This window comes from Anguilla rostrata, chromosome 10 (assembly GCF_018555375.3).
Source record: "Anguilla rostrata isolate EN2019 chromosome 10, ASM1855537v3, whole genome shotgun sequence".
NCBI classification, from domain to species: Eukaryota; Metazoa; Chordata; class Actinopteri; order Anguilliformes; family Anguillidae; genus Anguilla; species Anguilla rostrata.
This window is the reverse complement of record NC_057942.1, coordinates 25,050,103-25,055,700: the sequence shown is the minus strand read 5'-3', so window position 1 is coordinate 25,055,700 and position 5,598 is coordinate 25,050,103.

The following is a 5,598-nucleotide window of genomic DNA, read 5'->3' as shown; positions in this document are numbered from 1 at the left end:
TGGGGTGTCTTGTTTTTAGTCTTTAAAAATGGTACAAAATGTTAGTATTCTGCAGTATTGAGGTGTGTTTTTGGGATATGTAATTTAATAAGATAGGCCTTCTTGATCAGCTTTGCAGTAATGATATAGAAACTGGTCTTAAGGTAATGCACCATGACAAATCCTACTGATGAGATGGTAGCTTGTCTTAGCTCACTGTAGACAAGGATATCATGGTATTTTGTTGTGGAAAATCAATACAGTTTATTAAACTAAGGAAGAGAGACTGAGACTGCTTCAAGCCTTTTATTATATCTACAGATAGGAGACTGCAGATAGGAGTTCTTGCAGGAGCTCGGGAAGCAAAACTCAAATGTACTTTATGGGAGGAAGAAAATTGGAATGTGCTCAGTTTGAAAAAGACTTTGGTGTAATGGTTGATCAAAGTCTTTCTGGTTCTAGGCCCTGTGCTGTAGGCCAACAGGATGCTGGGATATATAGCCAGAAATATTGAGTATAAATCCAAAGAAGTTTTACTCATCTTATACAATGCATTTGCTAGACCACACTTGGGGTATTATGTGTAACAACTGGTGGCAGCTGTGCCTGGATGGGATCTGCAATATGAAGATGCATCTCATCTTTATATTTGTGCTTACCCTTGATTTTTTAAACATACCTATTCCCCTAATTTCATACTGGCTCTCTCAAATTTCAAACAACCTCTGAATACAGTTAGGAAGCAAATTATTTTGTGCTGGCATGAAGTTTGTCCTTGGAGATGAGGAGTGGGATGTGCTGGGGCTTAACATAAAGTGTTTGCAACAGATCATACATAAAAAATACAAGCAGGCCGTCACATACACAGAGGCACAGTTTAGAACATACACAGTACATGCTAAAAGCACAAGTACAAGCTAAAATTTTTCATTAACACCATTAAATCACAATTTCTATCACAACATTTTGAAGGAGTTAACCTCAATGTGTGGGTCAAATTATCACTAAAACACTAGCCTATACCTAGTCCCTGTACTTGGCTCAATATTCCATATTCCAAATTCCCAGGTTGTTGCTACAAATTAGAAATACATCATTAGTTTACATACACAATAAAATGGTAAAATGCAAATGTAGAAATATGACCGGTGTAACGATGTTTAACTATACACTGGAACTTTGGCTCCCTGACCACAGGACTGACCCTCTGCTGAGTCACGTTTATCATTAACTTTTTTGGTCATCCAAATGCCTGCCCCCTTCCTCTTGTGACCCTACAATAAACTGTGTGATCAATTAAGCATCAACTTGGGGCAAGGAACACCCCATTTTTGGAGGAAAGGGGAGCCCAGTTTAATAAGCTTAAACATTAATGCAGTAATCAATGGTCTGTCTATCCGTGATTCATTGACTGCTCCAATAGCACAAGCCAGTCAGATGTTCATGTGGCCAAAATAATAAACCATAACATTACAGACATCACACATGGGGTTCTGTTGCGTCAGTGACTTTTGAGCATAAAACTCATCCAAGAACCTAACAACTTTGCTCTGAGGTAAGGCATTGCCTAACTGACCAGGCGCATCTCCTTAAGGACATTGCTGGACTTTGCTGTTCTTCCCAACTCACACCTCGCTGGAGACCTGGCTGAGCTGGCTTGCCACCGCTCGTGAAATAAACAAAGCCGGTTTGTTTCCCATCGACAGCTGTTTGTGGAACTCGTATCTACATACAGAGTAAAAGTATCTCCCTTGCGGCCGGGGCCCAAGTGGAAGATTTGTGCACATCCGTCATCTTGACTGGAACCCGTCACGCCCCTGACTTCACAAAGGTTTCTGCACACCTGCCACAGACCCTGGGATGAGCTGACTAAGCATCACCAGAATTAAGGACTGGCCTCCCTTATTGTCACCGTTAAGTATTGAAATGCATTTTAACACTGACATCAGATTATAGTATAGCATAAAATCTGAAATACCTAATTAGGGTATTTTACTGCTGTTTGTTGTTGTGTTTTGTTTATTGTGCATATGTCGATTGAGAATAGCAGATTCCCTGACCTTGTAGTTTACATTGTTAAAACATTATTTTATGAGACTGATTTCACTAATTAACCACATAACAGAGTAGCATGTCACTAACCCATAACAAATTCACCCTTCGTTAAATGGTAGTACTGCCAACCTCTTATGTTTAGCTATTGCAAAATAATAATTTCCTCGTTAGAAGTGTATACTATTCATATTATACAAATTATTGTTTTCAATTAGCCTGTTTACTAATCTATTATCATAACCAATAAATGTATATCCTTTATTTCCAAACCGTTATCGTGTCAAATTCTGATTGGTTGTTGAAGCTCCATTCATCTGAATAAACCTCACTACACCTGATTAGATTAGGATTAGATCCTGTGCTACTATGGTGGGATATCAACTAAATGCTGTTTCAATCAGAATGTCTGAGAAAGAAAGGTTTTTAAGGTCCATATTGAATCCTGACCATGCCTCTGACATCTGTGGCCAAGGGTCCTGCATTTTTATGCATAACTGGACATAGCATGCATTCTGCCTTGAGGGAGGGGTGTTCAGTTGGCTTGGTACAATGTTAGGTGAATTAAAAATGTTATCTGTTCCGGATTACTAATTACAATATAGCAGCAAGCGGCAAGTAGGTGATCCTGTAATTTTAAATGTTATCTGTAATTTTAAATGTTATCATGCATTTAAACTTCAAAAGCTAACACTTCAGCCAACATAACCAAAGTGACCAAAACCAGCAACATCTTGCTATTAATATTCCTACTGACATTTAAAGATGCTATCTCTCAGCTAACATTACTCAGTAGCATGCAATTTCAGCATGTGTTCAAAGTGCAGCTAAACTGTTGTTGCCTAGTAAACTACGATTTTATCAAAGTACAATGCTAACAAAATTCAAGCATTAACCGCAAAGCCCCTAGTGGTCAGCACGCCGGCGTGCCTAGATTGTTCAACTCAGACATTCATTGTTCCTGCAACCGAAGTATGAGTTAAAAACAGAAATGCTTTGTTTTAGTTTGATTAGTAAATGATACGCGACAGCTATGCCGAAAAAGGGGTTTCGCAGCACTACCATAGTCCCTCTGGTCGTGCATTTAACAAGCACCCCAACCCTGCAGTCTCCTCCGCAACTACACCCCCCACCCATGACATAATGGACAATATTGTCTATCAGGGCATTCATAAAAATATTCTTTCACCTCTCAAAAATCGTATTCCGTCATAGCAACAAGATAAACCCAACAATAGCCCTAGGATATGCCAATACAGCAGTGAAAACGTTGCTCACTGAATAATGACATAGTATCATTTTTGAAAACTTTGTCTTATGTCATTCTACAGTCAATATCTGGGAATAAATATTGAATAAATATACAACCTTACCATTGGTTTTATGAGATTTCCCTTTTGAGACTGAGTGGTCATATATCGTCTTGGACAATCCATTTGTGAAATATACGTGCATTTGTGATGCCTGGGTACCTTACAAAATAGCTGGTGGTGTTTACAGCATTGTCGTACTTTTTAGTACAGTCTGGCTTGATTGACAATTCATTTATTCAGTAGGTGACAGTATAAGCTTTCTAATGATGTTTAACATGTCTAATTATGCTTTCGGAATAGCGTTTTATAGCTCAGCGTAACCAAAAGTTTTCTCATCATCCCATTCACTTACGCATTCACTCTGTGGTAGCAGTAAAAGGCCCTGCATCCGTCAAAACATTATCAATGATTTTCTTAATTTATTGGAAAATATTATTACTATCGAGGACTTCTGAGTAGGGCTGTGTATTGGCAAGAATCTGGCGATACGATACGTATCATGATACAGGGGTTACGATTCAATATATTGCGATACTGTAAGCAAGGCAATATATTGTGATATTTAAAATCTAATTTAGAGGAAAACTGTCATAGTATAAAGAACACCACCATATGCATAAAATCTGAGTAAAAAATGTGTACTTTTTTATGCAATCAGAACAGCGGGATCTGCTTTTGCATTTATCACAGTCCCTGTAACATCCAACATCATAGCACTACTTCGTTTTTACCTCCTTGTACAACTTGGGCACAGCGATGTCAGTGATGTGTTGTCGGGAGGGTATGGTGTAACGAGGCTCCATAGTATTCACCATATTACGGAAGCCTTCATTATCTCCAACACTTGAGAGGGCGCATATCTTTGCAAATGAAATTAAGTATTGACTGAGTTATTTTGGTTGCACGAGTTGAGGTTGGTGGTAACTTCGGTGTGTGAACTTGTTGTTCCAGAGTGAGTTCAGAGGGATCCACTCGTTGTTTAACGTTAGCCCCATCAGAATGGTGTCTTGCTAAGTGTGCTCTCAGATTCGTTGTGTTCCCTGAGTATTTGATTTTGGCATAGCACATTTTGCAAACAGCATGGCTCTTGTTGATCTCCTTAGTGCCTTCTTTATTGTGGAAGCCAAAATGAGCCCACACTTCAGCTCTGTGAGCCGCGGGAGCCGGTCTAACTCTTTCCGATTCAGCTATTGGTGGTAACGTTACTAGTCAGCTAGCTTTGCTAATGCTAACGTTAGCGGTGCGCCCTTATGCTACTTCCTGTCTCAGTTTACATTGTTACGTTGGAATGGAAGAGTCAAATGGTTGAAGATAAGTTAAAACACTGCTATCTAGTGGTCGGGGTTTAAACAGAACACAAAATGAACCACTGTCTGCCACAAATCTTTGCATGTAAACTATTAATTAAAAATCTATACAGTGTTTTTGAGAATCGATACAGTATCACAAAACATAACATCGCAATACTCAAGTGTATCAATATTTTCTTACACTTCTACTTCTGAGCATACCATATGCTTGCTGATAGATCAAGCTGACATCGTTTTCTGAAGTAAGACAGAAGAGGAGATAACGACAGGATTGATTTACTGCCTCTGTCTATCTACTGAACACAGATAACATTTCATGATCGCTATGTAAGTATTACTGCTCAAAATATTTCGGTTATATACGTTATTTTTTAAATAGAGTATCTTTAAATAGGTTAGTGGTATTTTATACTAAGGATATTTCACACTGTAATGTAAGCGTCCGTTAGTAGTTTTTGTGTTTTATGCGCCAGACGTGAAATTGGAATTCGGAACAAAACATGGTGGCAGTGTTGCCCACTATGGAAGGCCATTTGAGCAAATAACGTCTTAGAAATTTTGTGTTTACAGGACATTAAAATGTGTGTTAACACTTACAGTTTGGTCGTGTTAACACATAATATTTTTATGTGTTAACACAACAAAAATTGACACGTTAACAAAGGTAGATGTTCTACACCTAAAGACATCTCATTTTGGCGTGTTACACACAAATACGTGTCACAGCTAAGGGGTTGTTCCATTCTTGTCTAATAGGGGTGTTAATCCTATTAATTCCTGTGTTTTCTAAAAATCTGAAAATAGCCCTGTACACTGTAAAAAGTAACTTGTTGTTTCGACTTAAAAATTTGAGTGACCAAGCTGCCTTAAAATGTTATGTTAAGACAACAAAGACGATAAGTTAACAAGTAAATTAAGCTATTTGAGGCAACTCCATTCAACAT